General features: G+C 38.4%; 1 protein-coding gene across 3 annotated transcripts in view; it reads right to left on the bottom strand.

The window, feature by feature from the left end:
* The window catches only part of Gbs-70E (Glycogen binding subunit 70E), a 55321-nt gene that overhangs the window by 14347 nt on the left and 18320 nt on the right, over positions 1-22654 (bottom strand). Inside the window, exon 2 of one of the 3 annotated variants that reach the window (XM_074107660.1) lies at positions 16371-16453. The exons of 1 other annotated variant lie outside the window; for it this stretch is intronic. The gene's annotated coding sequence lies outside the window, so the exon portion shown is untranslated. Of the gene's footprint in view, positions 1-12762; positions 13443-16370; positions 16454-22654 lie in introns of those variants that run through there. One more of the 3 variants, XM_074107659.1, reaches the window with a different exon arrangement.

Below are 22654 nucleotides of genomic sequence, written 5' to 3'. Positions count from 1 at the left end.
ACATTCATAAGTGCTTGTTATAGCCTAAATTGAATAAAGATATTTTGACTTCGATTTGATGTGTGTATTACTTACAAGTGTGGGAGGTGGAGGAGCTGGTTGAGCACACATTTGTTGCATAGACGTAGCGATCGCAAGATCGCGGGTGAGCAAAGTAAGTTAATTAGTATTTATAGAAATTGACTACGAATTCCGAGTCCCGGGTTCGATACCCCAGAAAGTCTTTGTATGAAAAAATAAATAAATGTTTGTGGTCTGTCTTGGACGTTTAATACGTAATTTAGGCATGCATTTATCTATTTAAGTATGTCTATCCATTGCCTAGTACCTAATACAAGCTTTGCTTAATTTGGAACTAGGCCAATTGGTGTTCATTATCCCATGACATTTATATTTAAGTTTGTGTTAAAATTAATCTTTATATTTCGGAAGATGGTTGAATTAGTTTGATAGAACCCAATTATTTTTTTTAGGGTTTTAATCGAAGTAAAAAAAATACGGCGTCATCCTTACTAAGTATCCTAATTTTTAGGGTTCCGTGACAACTAGGAACCCTTATAGTTTCGCCATGCATGTCCGTCTGTCTGTCTGTCTGTATGTATGTATGTATGTACATAAAACACAAAATAATACAAAAAAAAACAACAAAACAAAAAGAGTACAAATGCGAACTTAACTTAAAAGGGATCTTTTCAAGCTAACCTAATTAAAAGTCATTTTATATTCAGCATAAACACGAACTTCACGACCATGAGAACTGAAAACTACATTTATTCATAACACAAGACACAATAATAGTATTAAGTACTTAGTGTTTTTAAACATAATAGTACTGTAAGTATACCTAATTAATCTGATTGCAATATTTTTTCTTCAATTTGTTTTAATATATACCTAATAAAAAATATTATGATGTTTTGTTTATTTTAATATCAACTGTAATTACAATTTTAATTTACCCATTTTAGTATACCCCCTCGAAACATTTGGTTATCAGATATTTCATAATGACTAATAAAATTCACAGTAATTAAGAAAAGAAGAAAGAAAGAAAGAAAGAAAATGCGTTTATTGCCAACAATTAGGTAGGTATTATAATGCATATTACACAAGAAGGGTACCTACTCTAAAAATTAAGTTAACTTACTAACTATATGCGGGTTCTATAAAAGTTCGTGAGACCTGCTTTCTAATGTAGGGGTTAATGAACTTTTATTTTTAAAAAAAAGGGATTTCCTTTATATTTGGGGTATGAACCCAAAAGCTTAATTTAGCTTATTTTAATTTTTTTATTTTTATTTTATATGAAAAATTATTACAAATGGTTAATATTTAAATATAAATTGAAGGCGATTCTTTGTTATTTAATTAGATATGCCATTTAATGCTAAACCATCACTGTAAGCTTATATATATAACATTAAAGTGGTTTGTTTTTGGTGATATTTTTTATAAAATTCGGGAATTCGCGAAATTAATTCGTAGGTGTCATTGCCACTCAAGGGGGATTTTTTCAAAATGGCCGCGCCACCTGACGGTATTTAAATATGGCGCCGCAACTCCAAGGGATATATTATGTACTTACTCGTACCTAATGCGTTTTTGACTTGTGATTATGTTAGAACAATAGATTCCTGGAATCCGAATCAAATGATTTTCATTTATAATTTAATGTAATCTCAATGTAATTGTAATATCTAGAACATTTTCTTCCTTTACGTGGAAAGGATCTTAACTTGGAAAAGTTTGTTTACAAATAATTTTCTTACTCTGATTGTTTGTTTGAGATGGCTATATCATTCTGCTGTTGGAATTCATACGCAAGCAACATAGCCACACAGACGTAACCTAAACGAGGATTGTGTATGTCTGTGTGCATTAAATCCTTCCTTTTTGAACATGAAACTACCGTGAGACTCACTCATATTAAATATAATGACCCGGATAACTAACGTCTTAAATCGAGTTTAGCTCGACATGTTTCGGGCTAATCCGTAGCCCTTCGTCTTCGGAGCAACGCGACTCAGCAGCTGCTGCAACACGCGCACAACACGCGTGAGTTATCCGGGTCATTATATTTAAATACTTCCTTACTGATATTATTTTACCTGTTCACGCTTAAATAGCTAAACAGACTTATATGAAGGAATATCTATCTTACCATTTCTTCTCCGCTACAAATTGTTTAGCAGCTGAGAAGCCAGATAAAAATATTGTAGATAGTTCATTATACCTATTTATTTCTAAGCCTCAACGCTTTTCGCGTTGGGTCACAAAACAGAAAGTTGTTGGGTGTTGTTGTCAGTATTGTACGGTTTTTGTCAAACTTTAAACCTAAACTTTGTTTAAAGTGGCTCCGAAGCGGTAACGTTTCACGTGCTCTGCCTACCCCATTTGGGAATACAGGCGTGATGTTCGTGTGTGTACATGTGTGTGTGTTGTTGGACACCAGTCACCAGCACAACAAGCAACAAGAGTGCCTAAATATCTGATACGACTCTATTTCTAGGGCTGGAAGGACGTGTCAGATACTTTTGCACGCTCCGCTGTGGCAGATATTAATGCTGGTGACTGTACTGTGGCACCGTAGCTCTCAAACGTGGACCAATTTTGACGCGGTTTTTAATTGAAAGCTAGTTTAATCGAGATATTATGGTTTTTAGCTAAGTTTCATTAAAGGGCTCCCACACAAAACTGCGAATTCGCATCGCATCGCAAAAATCTGCGAGCTCGCAGGACGCATCGCAAAAACTTCCGATCTGATTCGGATCGCGCATTCCTGGGAATTCCTGCGATATGATATAGTATGCGGTGACCTGCAGGGCTACTACGAAACTCGAAACTCGAAGTTCGCATCGTACTGTACCTCTCGCTCTCGTATTAAATAGTATAAGTGTCAGAGGGACCGCACGACACGAACTTCGAGTTTCGAGTTTCGTAGTAGCTGCTGCACTAACGCTTTGCCGCACGAAATCGCATCGCAGCAATTCACATCGTTCGTTTCTGCGATGCGCCGTCGCATCGCATCGCATCGCAGTCTTGTGTGGGAGCCCAAAATCGGTTTTTTTTTTTCTATTCGACTGGATGGCAAACGAGCAAGTGGGTCTCCTGATGGTAAAAGATCACCACTGCCCATAGACACTCGCAACACCAGGGGTATTGCAGATGCGTTACCAACCTAAAGGCCTAAGATGGGATACCTCAAGTGTCAGTAATTTCACCGGCTGTCTTACTCTCCACGCCGAAATACAACAGTGCAAGCACTGCTGCTTCACGGCAGGATTAGCGAGCAAGATGGCGGTTATGGTGGATTAGCGGTTTTGAGATATTGAACTTTGAAATGACGATGTGGGTGGTTCTTCGCCTTTTCTATGTTGGTTGGGTTATCTTATCACTGTTGCCAGCCTACCAACAACAGTAGGTAATAAAAATTTATTAGATTACTTGAGCGCTACGTCACAGCTTTCACTAAATCCTAACTAATAATAATAATAGTGATAAGCTCGACAATAACAGAGTAATGTGTCATTTTTTTCCATTGAGATAAGATATATGTGTTGCCAGGCGACTAGCCATATACTACGAAGTGCAGAATCCGAACTTCGTATGTTGCAGTCCCGCTGGCGCTTATATTATTTAATACGAGAGTGAGAGGGACGGTACGATACGAATTTCGATTTTCGAGTTGAGTAGTAGCCCCTCTGTTAAGTGTTTGTGATGTTATCGAATTGAGTTTTTTTTTCAGCGTTCCTCATACCAAGGCGCCTTCCTAAGGGTTCTGTAATGGTGGTAATGGCTAGTTGGAGCTACAGTACTTTCATTCTAGCATGGTTAATTGTACTATTACCACAGGGCGGCCACGCCATACAAAATACGCGTTCTTGAACCTACATAGGCACGACGTCTGTACACGCGTCAATGTGTGCGTAAGACACACAGGGCTGACTATCGCAAAACCCTAGTACTATAGGGTATGTAGGTATGGCTTAGATGTGTAAATAAAATGTAATCGTTAATTATATATTTTTAATTAAACCTACTTAACATGTGTCTGTCTATGTATTTAAGCATTATTATTTTAAATTACAATAAATATATGACTACAAACTTGAACGAATTATTCGGTACCTAATTAGTTATTTCATGTATTAATCGCGATACTTTTAGAAAGCATTATTATTTACATTAGGAAATCGAAAAAAACTCCTTTTCTTATCTTTGACTGTTGACAAACACCCATACAATGCACAGTATATCACCATTTCGTTCGCAAAATTATTGCTCCCGAACTTAGTGCCGTGCGACGGTGCGACCGACATACATCGCGTTGCGCACCCGACTGCTTTCCTGCGGTTTTCCTGCAATCTGCGCTTGAGGGGTGGGGTAACTCGAACCGGTGCGGGGCGGAGCGTGGCCATTCTGTATGTCAGTACTATTACATATTCTGTGCTATTACTTATTCTGTGTCAGTGTCGAAACATGAGTCGATTTTAAAATCTTAATCATAATTAATAATGTCATCATTAATCCGACTATTACGCTAATTTTGATGAGAATATTAGTGAAATTCTAGGTTGGAATATTAATTGCCACTTAAGTAAGGCTAAACGGAGTTTTCAAGAATGTCCGTTACTACCAATTAATAAGAACCGCATAATCACTAAACGAGTCTCTGGTGTTACGTTATACGCATATTACGTTTATTCACTTAATTCTGCTTTGAATTTTATTAATTGATTATAAAAATCTGATAGGTTAAATTTATTTCGTATAACATAGTTCTCTATGTTCAAATATTTTACGCCAGTCATATCGAGGCTACAACTGAAATATACTGCCATATCGCACCTTCAGTAGTACAAGGGATTAATTGTCTAAAAATCGAAAAATTCGTTCATATCCACTTTATATCGTACTTTCAGCTGTCTAAAGGTGCGTCTACGCTAGGCGCCGAACACAATTCGTCTAATGTGGACCGACTTACAAGCCTCGAACGAGCGCGCTGCGAGCGTTTCGTTCGTGCTCGGCTGCGTTCCGCCAGTTGTCGGTTTTTTGACGAACACAAAGGGATTTGCTTCGCGCGTCGTCGCACGTCCACACTTGACGCCGCGAACGACGAAGCCGGGAACGGCTCCGGTCGTGCTCGGTTCGTCTAGCGTAGACCCACCTTTAAAATCGAAAAATTAGAAAATTAGAAAACTGTGAAATTATGCCCTTGTTCTACCGAAGGTTCGATATGTTTAGACCGCACCAACTTTTGTCATCAAGTGTCACCCGCACCATGCTACAATGAATGTCTGTAGTATCGTAAGGTCCGTTTGATAACTTTGACACTAGCGTCGCGCCTGCAGGGCTACTGCGAAACTCGAAACTCGAGGTTCGTGTCGTGCTGTCCCTCTGACACTTATACTATTTAATACGAGAGCGAGAGGGACGGTACGATACGAACCTCGAGTTTCGTGCTGTGATTGGTAAAAACACTAAATGAGCCAATCGCAAGCGAGACAGTAACGTCAAACCTCCGTCAAACGGACCTCTCGATACGCCATCACGCACGATATTTCGACTGTCAACTGTCAAGATTTATTGGCCATCGCTTGCTCGGCGCATGCGTTAGAAAGAACGAGGGTCACCGGCATAGCCAAGCGAATAAGCTCGTTGAAGTGGCAATGAGCAGGCCATATAGCAAGGAGAACAGATGGCCGTTGGGGCTAAAGTTCTCAAATGGAGACCGTGCGGCGAGCGCAGCGTAGGTCGACCAACGAGATGACCTGGTCAAAGCCGCGGGTTCAAGGTGGATGCAGGCCACCTCCAACCGAAGCAAATGTAGGTCTATAGGGAGGTCTATGTCCAACAGTGGACATACGACTGACATGATGATGAATGGGAAATTAGCATTAAACATCTATGTACCTTACGGCACTAGACAGGCTGTTTGGAACAAAACGCGCGGCGCATCAATCATCCATATTACTTTGATGACACAACCCCTGTCACGGACGTCAACAAACTATAGTAAAGGTTCACAAATCCGCTCTGTCAACAAATTTTGTGCGCCGTTTTAATGTAAGAAACATGCAGTCTATACATAGATGTCGATGGAATTTAAGTAGTAAAACAGACGGATAGGATTATGAGGGCGAAGCCGCAGGCAGAGGCTATAAGCCAGAGAAGACTTGAAAAGAAGAAGGTAAGACTATAGTGGAGAAATAAATCAAATGACGGGCAATGTGGACTGCAAATCGCAAGCAAAGGAAAAAGAAACAAAAATGACAATGTTTTGGCTTAAACCTTATTGCTTTTGTATGATTTGTGTTTTGTTTTCCCCCTACGATTATGGCTACCAATTTTTACTCATTCATGTAAAAACCCCTTTATTACTGGGAAACTATTCTATTAAAGACAATCGAAAAAAACAAGCACAGATAAGATTGAATATAAATAAGTTTAATAAAACAAAAATATTTAATCCACTATGTTCCATGTTATTCAAAAACGGACTCTTACGCCTTTTATTAAGGTCTGTCAACACAATAGCACGATTACGTGTCACAGATAAGATATAAGGAGTGAACAAACTGTTATCGATGCATATTTAAAAAGTCAATGTCAAGGCTGGATTCTAAATTTAATGTTACTGGCCACTAAGAAGAGCGTTTATACAAAATAGAAAAATTAAAGACAACACTAAACTTGTATTTTCCAAAGCAAGTTTTTGGCAACAAATATATACTAAGTATTTGCTTAGGACTTGGGGCTCTGTTAATTTATTACCTACTTGATATTCTAAGACCCTACAAACTTACAAACTTTGACTATATCAAAGGTTACAAATATATACTTGTGAGGTCAGTCGCTAAATAACGTTGTAAATCTATTTTAGTTTCAAATAAATACTTACCTCGTTGAGTTTCTTGCCGGAGTCTTCTTATCAGAGAATTTCCGAACAGGTGTAGATTTTTGACATTCCTAAGATAAAGATATTTTGATTTGACTGGTTTTTTTCTAAATTTTAATGACAATACACCTACCTAATTTTTTAAAGTGTAATTTTTTTTTAATGGAAATGCAGGGTAATATGTAATTTAAAACTTGTTTTAGTTCATTATCCGACTAATATTATAAATGCGAAAGTTTGTGAGTGAGTGAGTATGTTTGTTACTTCTTCACGCTGAAACTGCTGGACGGATTTGGATGAAATTTGGCAAAAGTTGTTTTATAACCTGGATCAAAACATAGGATACTTCTTATCCCGATATCCCCACGGGATGGGGATAAAATCTCAAAATAACAACCGCTGGGCTTAGAGTCACGAAATTTGGTATGTAGGTAGCTAGACCTCTTGAATATCACATAGGCTACCTTCTATCCCGATATTCCCACGGGATAGGGATAAAATCTTGAAATCTCAACCGCTGGGTTTAGAGTTTTGAAATTTGGACAGTTGATCTTTACACAATCCTCAATGAGGACCATGATTGTAAATTTTGAGAATTCCCAGGGTAATTTTGTAAAATCCCGGAAATTCAATTGTCATGTAACTACCAGTGCCCTCAGTGTAAGTTATCGGTTACAAAATACGTCTCGATCGCGTTCGCGTTAAAATCTCAATTTGTATTGAAACACGAACATCGCAAACGTTCCGCTAGAGGCGCTGTTCGTGTTTCCATATAAATTGAGATTTTAACGCGAACGCGATCGATACGTATTTTGTAACCGATAACTTACACTAGGGGTACAGACCGAATAGTTTACGTATGCGAAGCCACGGGTAACCTCTAGTATTATAAATGCAAACGTTTGTGAGTGAGTGAGTGAGTGAGTATGTTTGTTACTCCTTTACGAGATAGCTGAACATCTGGAATAAAACATAGGCTACTTTTTATTCCGATATTCCCACGGGATAGGGATTAAATTTTGAAACAACAACAGCTGGGCTTAGAGTCTCTGAAATTAGACATGATTGTTTTTAATGTAACGTCAACGAAAACCACGATTTAATTTTCGGGAATTCCCACTGGAATTTGTAAACACTAGTTAAGTATTGGTGAAAACGATTGTTATTCCAATCCAAGTGTGTTAGGCAACAAGACCACCCGATTTTAAGACAATATCGAAATTAAAAAAAAATATTAATAATTTGTGGGTAGTTTTGTTTTGTTTCATAAAACGTATGTGGGTACTTGGGGAGTTACAGTGACAAGTTAAAACGGTGGTTGTGGTTCGTTAGTCTAACAACTGGTAGCATGGTGTACGGTTGTGTCACTCTGAAGATGAGCTCTGGTTGAGTTCGAAACGCGTCAGTGTAGTGTGGTGGTGGTGATAGATGGGTTTGTGTGATTTGTGTGTGTTCTTACAGTGTGGAGGTGGAGGAACTGCATGAACACGCATATTTTGCATAAGCTTAGCTATCGTAAGGTCGCGGGTGAGCAAGGAAATTCTTTTAGTTCATTAATATCGAAATATTTTATTTCGTTCAGCAGTTTGCACGAGAATCACAAACAAAGCCAACATACTGACAAACTTTCACTTTCGTTGTATTAGTAGGATTAAAGATTAAAGGCTTATTATCATCAATTAAAGGGGTAACGCTTCAATGCGTTTTGTATGTTACCAAATCGAACAAAAACTGCGTGGCCATAACTGAAGCAAAACGTAAGTAAGTACTTAAGTAGTTCTTCCGTAAACATACAAAGCCGTGGTGGCCTAGTGGTTTGACCTATCGCCTCTCAAGCAGACGGTCGTGGGTTCAAACCCCGGCTCGCACCTCTTGAGTTTTTCGAAATTCATGTGCGGAATTACATTTGAAATTTACCACGAGCTTTGCGGTGAAGGAAAACATCGTGAGGAAACCTGCACAAATCTGCGAAGCAATTCAATGGTGTGTGTGAAGTTCCCAATCCGCACTGGGCCTGCGTGGGAACTATGGCCCAAGCCCTCTTGTTCTGAGAGGATGCCTGTGTGTGAAGAAACATATTATAGAATTTAATGACATGAGTAGTTACAAAATCCATTCATATATTATAAATGCAACTGTGTGTGTGTTTTTATGTTTGTCCGTCTTTCACGTCGAAACGGAGCGACGGATCCACGTGATTTTTGGCATGGAGATAGTATGGGCCAGAGAGTGACATAGCGTAGATCAGGGTTTCTCAAAGTGGGGTACGCGAAACCCTAGGGGTTCGCTATTCGACGGTAGGGGGTTCGCGACAAGGTTTACGTGATGGCTGCAAGACTGGCAAGATGATTAAGATTGGTTTTTGGAGTATTTTTTATTTCAACTCCAAATTTGTTACTTATTTGTTTGTTATTTGTTGTTATTTGTTTCAGTTTGTATTTTCGTTGGCAAGACGATTCTTAGATTCCTTTATCTATATTTGCTACCTTTTATTGAAATAAATAATATAAGTACATTATATTATCATGATGATTGAAATAAAAATAAACTTAGTTTCTCCAACAGCCAGTTTTATTACTTTCTTTGGGGGGGGGGGGGAGGTAGGGGTTCGCTGTCGTCTAGAAACTTTAACAGGGGTACGTGGAGCCATAAGTTTGAGAAACCCTGGCGTAGATGATACTGCAATACCGCGTCAGTGGCGGTCCTTACATAGAAGCCCAAAAGCCGGGCTTGCCTTATAAACATCACTTTAATAATTTAGCGCGCTTTATTTTACGTAAAATACTATGAATTGCATAAGTAATCCGCGACATGGCTAGTGGCGCTGATTGCGACCGGCGGCGGCGCGGCGAGTCTACGCGGCGATAGTGGCGTATATTGTTAATAGCATGACATCTCGCTCGCTCGCGTGGGCTTTTACGGGGTTTCCAAGCGCTCTCTTCATACTTAGGAAAACGTTAGTTTTGGTAACCGCGTAACTAACATTTTCCATAAGGTATATTATCTTTTTATCCCGGAAAAATGCAGTTCCCGAGTGAACAGCGCGCGTTAACTGAATTCCACGCGGGCGAAGCCGCGGGAAAAAGCTAATAGAGTACAATTGTCACAGATAAAATTCAAAGATAAAGCATCTAAATACAAAAAAATAACGAGATGGACTGACCTGCTGCTGTAGATGCAGGCCGCTGCCAACCGAGGCAACTGAAGGTCTATGGGGCAGGCCTCTGTCCAACAGTGGACGTCCTACGGCTGCTATGAGGATGATGAATAAAAATAAAGAACCGACCGCCTTAAAAAAACTTTAAAGAAAATATACTCGAAACAGCCACTTGCTTTAAAATCGGCATTAATTAACATTTAAATAAACTGCACGCTCTGTTAGCCACGGGTTAAGCTAGGTGGCAGACGTTCATTTGTAAAAGTAGATAAAAAGATAATAGAAGGCATAGAGTAGAGTATAGACACGATATCAGCGGGGCTACTGCGAAATTCGAAGTTCGTGTCGTTCCGTCCCTCTCACTCTCGTATTAAATAATATAAGCGTCAGCGGGACGGCAAGATACGAAGTTCGAATTTTGCACTTCGTAGTACAGACAGGGCCAGGATCTTCCGCTACAAGTAGATGCTGGAGGCCACTCCGGAGTGGCCTATTCAGCGGTTGCCTCGAGTGCTATTATTTATTCTGTGACGATGTCTAATTAAGGGAAATCCTGGCTTTTCAGCGAAAACCTTTATCCCAAATGATTCCTTTTCCAACTGTTTCATATGGACGAACGATTTTCTTTCTGAAACTATAAACTTTTCAGGATATATTTCAGGACTATCCTGAAGAACCCTATGGGTTACGTTAAGTTAGTTTTATAACAATCCTGACGTACTTACAGTTAAAAAAATCGTTGGTACATATGAAACAGTGTGGAAATTAATAATTTGAAAGAAAAACATTTTAGAGACAACCCTAATTTAGTCAAATCTCGGAATTACTATTCAACTGTCATATAATGGTTCATTAAATGCTGATCCATACTAATTATTATAAATGCGAAAGTGTACTGTGTTTGTGTGTTTGTATGTATGTTTGTGTGTTTGTATGCTCGTCCGTCTTTCACGTCGAAACGGAGCGACGGATCGCCGTATTTTTTGGCATAGAGATAGTTTATGGGCCAGAGAGTGACATAGGCTACTTTTTATCTCGAAAAAATGCACAGTTCCCGAGGGAACAGCGCGCGATAACCGAATTCAACGCGGGCGAATCCGCGGGCTAAAGCTAGTAATTATAACATTAATTTACGTACTTACCTGTTCAAATGACTCATTTCTCTGTACACTCATTTGCATCAAAACAGTAAACACGATAACAATAGGCACCGAATAACGACATTCATTTGACACTGTTTAAATGCGACTTTTCAACCGTGAAGCTATTTTCCTGGGCCATTATGGACACAACTTTATATGCTCGTAAAAGAATCGATATTTTTTTGACTGTTCTTTTCAACTTTGGGCGTTTCTCCACTAATTGAAAAATCGTCCTTGGCTTTTTCTGGAAAAACGTGTTGAGATAAATGTCAAAAAAATGTTTCTGTGTTTAAAAACAACTCATGAAGAAGCTCATGTCAGTTCAGTTTCTATGGGCGTGTTCATGAAAAACAGGGTCGGTATTTCCATGTCAGTATTATCCGGCCTGGTAAAGATTGTCACCTGTCAAAAGTAGTCAAAACAATCGAGTCAAAGACACATAAAATTCTTTTTTAATGATCTTTATTCTGGACTATGGAACAACTCGTAACCAATCGGACAATACAATACAATACAATAACCCTTTATTGCACACCAACACATAGCAAGCAATACAGAAAAACAGGTTTATACTCGTATATACACAGAGACTTTCTAACTGTCTTTGTAACTGTGTAGGAACTGTCGTAATTTGGCGGTAAAGAAACCTCTTTTTTAGGGTTCCGGACCCAAAATGGCAAAAACGGAACCCTTATAGTTTCTCTGTTCCTTATAGTTCTGTCTGTCTGTCCGTCCGCGGCTTTGCTCAGGGACTATCAATGCTAGAAAGCTGTAATTTTGCACGGGTACATATATATGTAAACTATGCCGACAAAATAGTACAATAAAAAATAAAAAAAAATTAAGGGTACCTCCCATAGGCGTAAAGTGGGGGTGATTTTTTTTCTCATCCAACCCTATAGGTATCGTTGGATAGGTATTTTAAAACCATTAGGGGTTTGCTAAGACGATTTTCCGATTCAGTGATTTGTTTGCGAAATATTAAACTTGAAAGTGCAAATTTTCATTAAAATCGAGCGTCCCCCCCCCCCCTCTAAAATCTAAACCGGTGGAAAAATTTGTAAAAATTCCGGATGGTATATGGTAGTAAGTATATCAAACTTTCAAGGAAAACTATAACGGCTAATTTTGCCTGAGAATTATTAGTAGTTTAAGAGTAAATAGCAAAGGTATAAAATATACCTAAACTTGGAAGATTCCGTATAAAGTACGAAATACTTAGAAAAACATTACTTAATTTTTTCGTAATGGCTACGGAACCCTATTTCGGGCGTGTCCGATCCGCTCTTGGCTGGTTTTAAATTAATTAATGCTACTTAAAAATCTGATATTTTTTTCTGTTAATTAGAAATGTTATTCCTATTGATATAAAATGTTTCAAGCATTTCTAAATTTTCCATCCATTCCCCATTGAAGAAGATAAAAGCTGGATTCTGCGTTCAAGGCATAATATTCTTATTTATCATAATACCTAACTGGATTTCCACCACCTTGACTGTTACTTTTATTATACTACTCAATACCCATTTACGGGTGTTCCGTGTTTTAGGTAGATAGGTACCTACCTTCTTCGCTCCGGATCGTCTAGCTACAATTTTCACGCCACACTTCTGGAGACATGATCCACTGAGTGTTTCCACTGAGTTTTTCCATTGGTAAAACTTCCGCAAAAATAATGTTATCTCTATTTGATTCATCTTGTTAGCTGGAAGACGTCCACAAACCCCTTAAAAAAGTCATTACTTAGAACGCCTTTAAACTGTGTAGTATATCTTCGTAGCGCTGGGGTGTTTATTATTAACGCTCCAGCATTATGCTGAGCCAGTGTCCGATTTACAACCGCAATGACACATACTTTCCTACGTGTTGTCTATTTGTACTTAATACTATTGTTGTGTCTTGTGTTGTGTATTTTCTTTCTTTCTTTCTTTTTAACGCCACAATGACCGTCTCGCCACTTGCATCCGTCGGTTGCCGCTCACGATGTTGTCAGTACTACGCTTCGTCTTCTTGTTCGTGGTCGCCACTCGAGGACTTCTCTCCCCCTACGGTCTCCTTTTGATAACACTGAACGAACTGGCCTTTTAAAACAGTCACTCCTATTTGTTAATCTATTTCCAAATTCGAATTTACACTTACATTGTTTACATTGTTTATTTGTTGTTGTTACCTCAAGAAACGACACGACTGGCCAGAATTAAAATTCCTACTTTAGAATGAGCTAGGTTCACACCTCTCACTAGGTAACTGGTAAATGGCGTCACCCGTGAGGAGTCATAGTTTATATGTCACTTATCACGTATTGGCGATAGTATTGGTGATAGTACGGCGTGAAGCGTAGACTTTATAGTCACGTGTCGGCGTGCAATGTGCAGTTGTATGCATGATGAGCTCACGTAACATTTTATTGCATTCGTTAGGTTTTCAAAAACTAATATTTCAAATTAATTTACAGTTCGAAAGTTTTTGAGCTACTAAGAATATGATAGATAACTATAGTATAAACTGACGATAGTTTAGTAGCTGGGGCAATAACATGTACAAGGTTATCACAAAAAATAACAAAGGAACAAATTTATTTTATGTGGCAGATACTGGTTGAGATAAACATTCGCTAGACTATTTATAGTCTAAAAAAGTCTAAAACACGAAGTGTAGGTAGGTATATAACATTACACAAGAAAGATACCTACTCTAAAACTAAGTTTAGTTAACATACTAACTATAAAATATGGTGGTTCATTCATACTAGGTATGTGTCATAATTTAGCAATTAAGCAGTGAACACACCCGTGCAGCGAGCTCACGTTATCTGTAGGATAGAAACCTCGTGATAAAACTGAACAATACTTGACCTTAACCGTAAGGTCATTTCCTAGATATTTATTATGCATCTCAACCCATAAAATGGTAGACAAATTGACTGATAGAGAATGCACAGGTTAAACCACTTTGCTAGCAACTGTCTTGACTCTTTTGTGTGGATAAGTAAATTTCGTGATTTGTAGTTGTTATCTTAATTGTTTATTTTTTAAACAATTGACTTTTTGCTTGGATCTTTGCTTAACGATTTTGAATACCTACTGGAATCACAACGCAAAATTTACGTGGCCGTTAACGGTAAGATAGGGTTTAAATCTGAAAATAAACAAATGGCAAGCAAATTTATTTTTAGATTCCTAATTTCAATTTGGAGGCGTTCAAAGTCTTGGCAGCCAGTACTTTTTAAATAAAGTGTTGGACGAGGCATTTGCAGAGGTTTGCAGCCTAAATCTCATTGTTTGAAAATTGCAGACTAATAAATAATATTTCTTTGAAAATTTTGCTATAGTTAGGTGGTAGTACTGGCATGAAGCTATATTTAGTGTATTTTAATTATTTGTACAGTACTTTTTTTCTGTGAATCTTTTGTTTATAAGATATTTTATTTATAGTTTTTGAATGTCCATTACATGGATATGTTTTAAAGCTAGTAAGCTAAACAGTGAGCATTTTTTTTTTCACTGGGATAGGTCAAACTTGACCATAGTTTAGAAGAGACAAAATACAAATTGAAATAAAAAAAAAACTGCACCAGTTTTTTAAAATCGTAAGTTCTTATCCTAATTCTATCCTTCGCGTTGTCTATTTGTAATAATATTGTTGAGTTTTGTGTTTTTGTAAATAAATGTACCTACTTATTTTATTTTCCTTTCTTTTTTTCTTTCCTATTTTGCTGCTGGTAATTACTATTTACATCGGTAAGTAAAACTATTGAAGATTATTTTACAATGAAAAAAATACAGTAAAATAATCAATCCAATGATTTTGAATTACCTACCTATAAATTAAAAGAAATATATATAAAAATCTAAATTTCTCGAAAACGGTGACACATTTAGCAAGCAACATTTTTCTATATTTAGTAGATGACTTGCCCACCTATCTCCCCCTTATTTTGGTGGTACTTACTACTTACTGGACCCCCTTTATAACGTACACTAATGTAATGTTTAATTTCATATCATTAATTATGCAACAAAATGCATTAACAAACATCCATACAAATCTCAACCATAATACTCTATTATTAAAATACATATTTTAACACCAATTTATGTTTTCTTGTTTGTTTGTTTTCTTTGTAAAATGTAAAAAAAAATTGATACAAATAAAATATTTGTTTTTTTTAGTATTTTGTGTAAGAAAATTTTACGATACTTTCTTATTTCCAGATAATTCTAGAAAAAACTACCTTTGATATCTAAATACGACTCTATTTTTAACGGCGTAGAAGCGTGTTCCGATATTTTAATCAAATTTTAGCTCATAAGTTATGAACTCGACTGTACCATTTTAAGACGTGGTTTATGTTGTTCCATTATGATTTAAGCAAGCCGTGTAAAGAAAACTTGACGAAATGTTGCAGAATGAAAAGAAATTCATTTTAAATTTGCTATACACTGAGCTGGGTAAATTCTTTAGCTATCCATCCGGTCGTTAAACAACTAAAAAGACAAACTTACAAACTTTCGCATTTATAATAATAGTGGGATAGTGGGATGATTATAAATACAATTTATACTCATGTATTGCCATGTTTATCCACAATGCTTATCTTATAAGGCTTAATATTTGTCTTAACAGTTGTCACGCTCTCAGAACTAACTCTATGTAGGTAGTTCAACCAGTTGAGAAAGTAGTTCGCGTGTTAGCTCGGAAGACACAGCCGGTCTCATATACTAGAACAACTTAAACTTGGGTCGGGACTTAGCGGGAATTTTTGTGTGTTTATGATTATCCGTTGCCTAATCCATAGTACAAGCTTTGCTTAGTTTGGGACTAGGTCAATTGGTGTCAAGTGTCCCATGATACCTATTTACTTATGGGAACTATATTTTCTGTCACTTAAATTTAGATTTGTCACTAAACTGCGATACCCTAATTATTATATCTATCACTAAGAAATATCTTGGTCATCAAATTAATCAAATCTGTCTCTAAGTATGAGTCATCAGATTAATGTAAACACCTGTTGTCACTCTCTGGCCCATAAACTATCTCTATGCCAAAAATCACGTCGTTCCGTCGCTCCATTTCAACGTGAAAGACGGACAAACATACATACAAACACACACACATTCGCATTTATAATATTAGTAAGTATGGATGGATTAGTATGGATAATACGTACCTACCAGTCCTCGCTACGCGTCCTTGCACCGCTCAGCTACCTCGCCCATCCCTGCTGGAGACGCAGCCTAACGCTATGCCATTCTGAAACAATCATTGCCTCATCTTGATACTTATTTCAAATGCTATTCCTTCTGCGGTCGACCTTGGCTTCAGAAACACTATATGCAGCCGGAACTCGGTTGCGGTCAATGTATCACATAACTACTACTGTTTGTAATGGATAACCAATGATAAAAACTATACATAAGTAAGGTAAACGTCCAAGTGTTCGAAACACTAATGTCCAATAGACGAGACCCTGCTATCATCTCTATGGCTAAATGACATAAAATTAAAGATGCCAACAATGGAATTTAGGTAAATAAATTTATTCTTTCTTTCTTTATTGGGACAGCGACGAGGATGGTTAGTGGTGGTACGTGGTTAGTTTTGAAGGAGTGTTGATCTTTCGCGATGAGAGCTTAAACATAGATGTCGCTAGTATCGCTGCTTAAGTGGCTAAGAAAGAAAAAACAGGCTGAAATGTGTGGTGCATGGGAGAAATTTGTGTCTAAACTCCTGTCCAGTGGTGGTGTAGGGGTATGGCACGCAGCACGGAATGCTGAGGACCTGGGTTCGATTCCCAGCGCTGTTCTCTTTTTCTGGTCTTTTTCTGTGCATCCATGTTTCAGTTTGTATTTTCGTTGTATTTCACGGGATGACCGTAAAAGTAACAAATTTGGAGTTGAAATAAAAAATACAAAGAGACTCCAAAAACAAATCATAAGTGACGAGGACTCATACGTTTACCTTAGTTAGGACAAAATGGCGCCAAGTGGTAATGAGATCTGCGCGATAAATGGCCGTCTTTTTAATCTAATGAATATTTTTTTTTTTTATTCGACTGGATGGCAAACGAGCAAGTGAGTCTCCTGATGGTAAGAGATCACCACCGCCCATAAACATCTGCAACACCAGGGGTATTGCAGATGCGTTGCCAACCTAGAGGCCTAAGATGGGATACCTCAAGTGCCAGTAATTTCACCGGCTGTCTTACACTCCACGCCGAAACACAACAGTGCAAGCACTGCTGCTTCACGGCAGGATTAGCGAGTAAGATGGTGGTAGCAATCCGGGCGGACCTTGCACAAGGTCCTACCACCTGCAAAATGGGACTATCATGATGGGAATATCATGGGACACTTGACACTAATTGACCTAGTCCCAAACTACGAGCATGCAAGGCTTGTACTATGGATACTAGGCAACGGATAAACATACTTATACAGATAAATACGTACTTAAATACATATTAAACATCTAAGACCCGAGAACAAACATTCGTATTATTCATACAAATATATGCCCCAGCCGGGAATCGAACCCGGGACCTCAAGCTTCATAGTCAGGTTCTCTAACCACTTGGACATCCGGTCGTCTAATATTAGTATGTCTTTATAACGCATTCACTGCCGGCATTGTTTTTCGAACTTACGCTTGGTGCCGCAAACGCACTTATGCGTTCAAATGTGTGCGGAATCCTGACAGCGGCACTGGGTGAAAGTCGGGTAAACAGTGCTTGCGTTAAATGAGCAATTCTTGTGTTATTTTTTACAAGCTCTTATTTAACTTGCAATGTACTCGTATGTACCTATGTACGATATGTGCGGCTCAAATCTTGACAGGTAAAGACCCACTTCCCGTAGTCGGTTTGACTTGAAATGTAGCATACTTATGTAAATCTGGTGGCAATACAATAATTTTGGTAGTGACATCCTGGTGGTCCGGTGGATCGTCTCCGCAGGACGCAACTCCGCAGATTATTTCATCATAGACCCTTTCGTCAAGCAATATTTATACAAGAGGGCAGCTTTCAAATAATTAAGAATTTGGGCCAGAGCTAAATACCAATCACATTAAACTGATCTTGACTTTTATTGAAATTTCTTAATCAATTGAATATTACATCATTGTCCCTTTTTCTATTAGGATGTATTTATTAACTTATGTTAAATTTGTCATCTATCATCAAGGTATTCATTTATTGAATTTGGATTTTTTATCAGAATTTCTTTAAGTTTATTTATCCAATACCTTGCTTAGAGTAAACTGGTGGAACACTAACAATAATTTTGGTGTGACATCCACGTGCTTCCGGTGGATATATCCGCAGACGCAACTCCACATAGGTATATTAATGGCATAGACTTATTTGGTACGGAAATGTAGTTTGGATGACAATGCGACCAACCAAAAGTAGAGTAAGCAAAAACCGGCCAAGAGCGTGTCGGACACGCCCAAAATAGGGTTCCGTAGCCATTACGAAATAATAACTAATATTTTTCTAAGGATTTCGTATTTTATACGGAATCTTTCAAGTTTAGGTATATTTTATACGTTAGGCTGCTATTTAAGAGGAAAACTACTAATAATTATCAAGGAAACTTAGCCGTTATAGTTTTCCTGGAATGTTTGATATACTTAGGTACTACCATCCTCAATTTATTCAAATTTTTCCACCCACCGGGGGGACGCTCGATTTTAATGAAAATTTGCACTTTTAGTTGAATATTTCGCAAACAAATCACTGAGTCGAACAATCGTCTTAGCAAACCCCAAATGGTATCCAACGATACCCCACACTATAGGGTTGGATGAGAAAAAAAATCACCCCCACTTTACGTCTATGGGAGGTACCCTAAAAAAAAGTGTTTTTATTTTTTTATTGCACCATTTTGTCGGCATAGTTACATATATATCCGTGCAAAATCACAGCTTTCTAGCATTGATAGTCCCTGAGCGAAACCGCGGACGGACGGACAGACCAGACAGACATGGCGAAACTATAAGAATTCCGTTTTTGCCATTTTGGCTCCGGAACCCTAAAAAGCGTATTAAAAATAAATTGTTCACAAAAAACTTATTATTTTCGATAAGCTGCATTACTTTTAGCCAAGGTTACTTTATCCACAAGGTCAGAGACCTCATGATCTCTAAAAACCGAGCCCCCTGGCACCGACCCATCCCGAAGCATCTACATCTCGAGAGAAACAACACGACTCATCTCCATAAGCAAAGCGTTTTAAAAGTCAATTTTATCTGTCTGAATTTAAGATCAAAACTTCAGTTACGATTAAGTCTTTCAACGAACAAAGATTGGAGTTGTCTTCTGCCAAAAACGCTCCCTGTCCACCAAATTAGACCCTGAATTAATATCACCGCCAAGGAATGTATCATTCGATTGTGACGTAGTTCTGATGCAGAGGCTTGGGATGGCTGCCAATTAAAGCTGACGCGGTGATGTTGTTAATAGAAAAACTGTTTACTGTTTTTATTTTTTATAGATGGGCCTTACCCGTGGCTGTGTCCCTAAGGTTCCGCTTTTTAGGGTTCCGGAGCCAAAATGGCAAAAACGGAAGCCTTATAGTTTCGCCATGTCTGTCTGTCTGTCTGTCTGTCCGTCCGCGGCTTTGCTCAGGAACTATCAATGCTAGAAAGCTGTAATATTGCACGAATATATATGTAAACTATGCCGATAAAATGGTACAATAAAAAAAACAAAAATTTTTTTTTTTAGAGTAGACCTCCCATAGACGTAAAGTGGGGGTGTTTTTTTTCTCATGGAATCTTGTAGTGTGGGGTATCGTTGGATAGGTCTTTTAAAACCTTAAGTTAAGGGGTTGCTAAGACAATTTTTCGATTCAGTGAGTTGTTTGCAAAATATTTAACTTGAAAGTGCAAATTTTCATTAAAATAGGGCGTCCCCCCCCTCTAAAATCTAAACCGGTGGGTGGAAAAATTTGAATAAATTCAGGATGGTAGTACCTAATAAGTATATCAAACTTGAAAGGAAAACTATAACGGTGAAGTTTGCTTGAGAATTATTAGTAGATAAGAGTAAATAGCAGCCTAAGGTATAAAATATACCTAAACTTGGAAGATTCCGTATAAAATACGAAATCCTTAGAAAAATATTACTTATTTTTTCGTAATGGCTACGGAACCCTATTTTGGGCGTGTCCGACACGCTCTTGGCCGGTTATTATTGTTGTTCAGTTTGACGAGTACGATCTATGTTTTAATTAGTTGCCCGTGTTATAGGCCACACCTGGTAGAGAACTCGATTCATGTTTATAAAGAACAGATATGCATTTTACGATAGGATCTAGTTGCTAAAGCAGGTCACAATGTTTACATTGACACTTCTAGGTGTCCGAGTTGATAGCGAATGAATACATTGTAAACATTCAAGTGAAGATATCAAATACAAATAATGTTATTGAGCACAGAGCTATATTTAGCAGGTGGTAGGACCTTGTGCAAGGTCCGCCCGGATTGCTACCACCATCTTGCTCGCTAATCCTGCCATGAAGCAGCAGTGCTTGCACTGTTGTGTTTCGGCGTGGAGAGTAAGACAGCCGGTGAAATTACTGGACACTTGAGGTATCCCATCTTAGGCCTCTAGGTTGGCAACGCATCTGCAATACCCCTGGTGCTGCAGATGTTTATGGGCGGTGGTGATCTCTTACCATCAGGAGACCCAATTGCTCGTTTGCCATCCAGGCGAAAAAAAAAAAAATAACGAAGAGAGTTAAAATAAAACACGAAAGTTTGCGAATGTGTTTGTTACTCTTTAACGCTGAAACAGCTGAACGTATTTGGATATTTGGTATGTAAAAATAACTGTGTTATTCCAGCTATCGATTTGGTATGTAGATAGCTGGACTTCTGGAATAAAACAGGCTACTTTTTATCCCGTATTCCTGCGGAATAGGCATAAAATCTCGAAATAACAACCGCTGGGCTTAAAGCCATAAAATTTCATACAGCTTTTATTAATGTACATCAATGAGACCCACAAATCCCACAATGTAATTTTTGCGGATTTTAATTGCAAAGTCTCGAGTTAAGTCTAGTAGGTAGGTATACAAATAGAGGTAATAAATATCATGGGACATTTGACAACAATTGACCTAGACCCGAACAAAGCAAAGCTGGGTACTGGGTACTAGTCAAAGAATAAAAATAAGTAGGTACTATATGGTCAATGAGGGTTTTTGACAGGCGAAATATCGCTAGATGGCGTTAGCATCGTTTGTTCCGTTTGACATTTCTGTCACGCTTGTGATTGGATAAATATCCAAATGAGCCAATCGCAAGCAAGACTGAAACGTCAAACAGACCTCACGGTACCAACGCAATCTAGTGGCTGGCGAGGTATAGCACGCGGTACGGAATACCGAGGACCTGGGTTCGATTCCCAGTGATGGTCTTATTTTTCTGGTTTTTCTGTGCATCTATATTTCAGTTTGTATTTTCAATTTAGGTTTTACGGGATGACCGTAAAAGTAAAAAAATTGGAATTGAAATAAAAAATACAAAAAGATTCCAAAAAACCAATCTCAATCTAGCGATATTTTGCCTCTCGAAAAACTCATAACATACTTATGTACATAATAAACAATGTAGAGTCTAGACACATGAACAAACATTCGTATTTTTATGCAAATATCTGCCCCGCTGGGGGATCGAGTTTGAGAACTTAAGCTTCGCAGTCAGGTTATCCGGTTGTCTTTAGCATTAGCGAAGATTTTTTGGGTCCAATGACACTAGGACCTCTTAAATATAATGACCCGGATAACTCACGTCTTAAATCGAGTTTAGCTCGACATGTTTCGGGCTAATCCGTAGCCCTTCGTCTTCGGAGCAACGCGACTCAGCGGCTGCTGCAACACGCGCACTGCGCGCCGCCGCTCTGCCGCGCGACTACCCGACGAACTGACACCGGCACACAACTACCGCGTTTCATCAAATGCATTAAACTGTCAATGTGGGTAGCACACAACACTAAAACATCGCGCTCTTAAAGGTACGTTCACACACACCGATGACGCAGCACGAGTATTTAACAACCGTTTTCCAACTCGGAGGTACCGCCAACCATATCCGGTTGACATTCGGCGACGACTAATCTCGATGGCTTCACGCACTTTCCGCGGAATGAAAAAATTTCTCTTCGCAAGTACAGATACCCTATCAATCTGATATAGTGCGTCGAATCCGAGTTCTTTGAGTGCTCGGCACAGAGACCCTTGTCGTCCGTTTCTCATGCTGCGTACGTGCTCCGATACCCTTGTGGAACATGTAAGCTAAACTCGATTTAAGACGTGAGTTATCCGGGTCATTATATTTAATATGAGTGAGTCTCACGGTAGTTTCATGTTCAAAACTAGGACCTCTTGTTTTAATTTTATCTGAGGTGCTTTATAAGCCGCGTATCCACTAGAGGCAGCCTCGGGCCGA

The sequence above is a fragment of the Choristoneura fumiferana genome, chromosome 26 (genome assembly GCF_025370935.1).
Source record: "Choristoneura fumiferana chromosome 26, NRCan_CFum_1, whole genome shotgun sequence".
In the NCBI taxonomy this organism is placed as follows: domain Eukaryota; kingdom Metazoa; phylum Arthropoda; class Insecta; order Lepidoptera; family Tortricidae; genus Choristoneura; species Choristoneura fumiferana.
The sequence above is the reverse complement of the archived record's forward strand: the minus strand, read 5'-3'. Positions and strand labels throughout refer to the sequence as shown.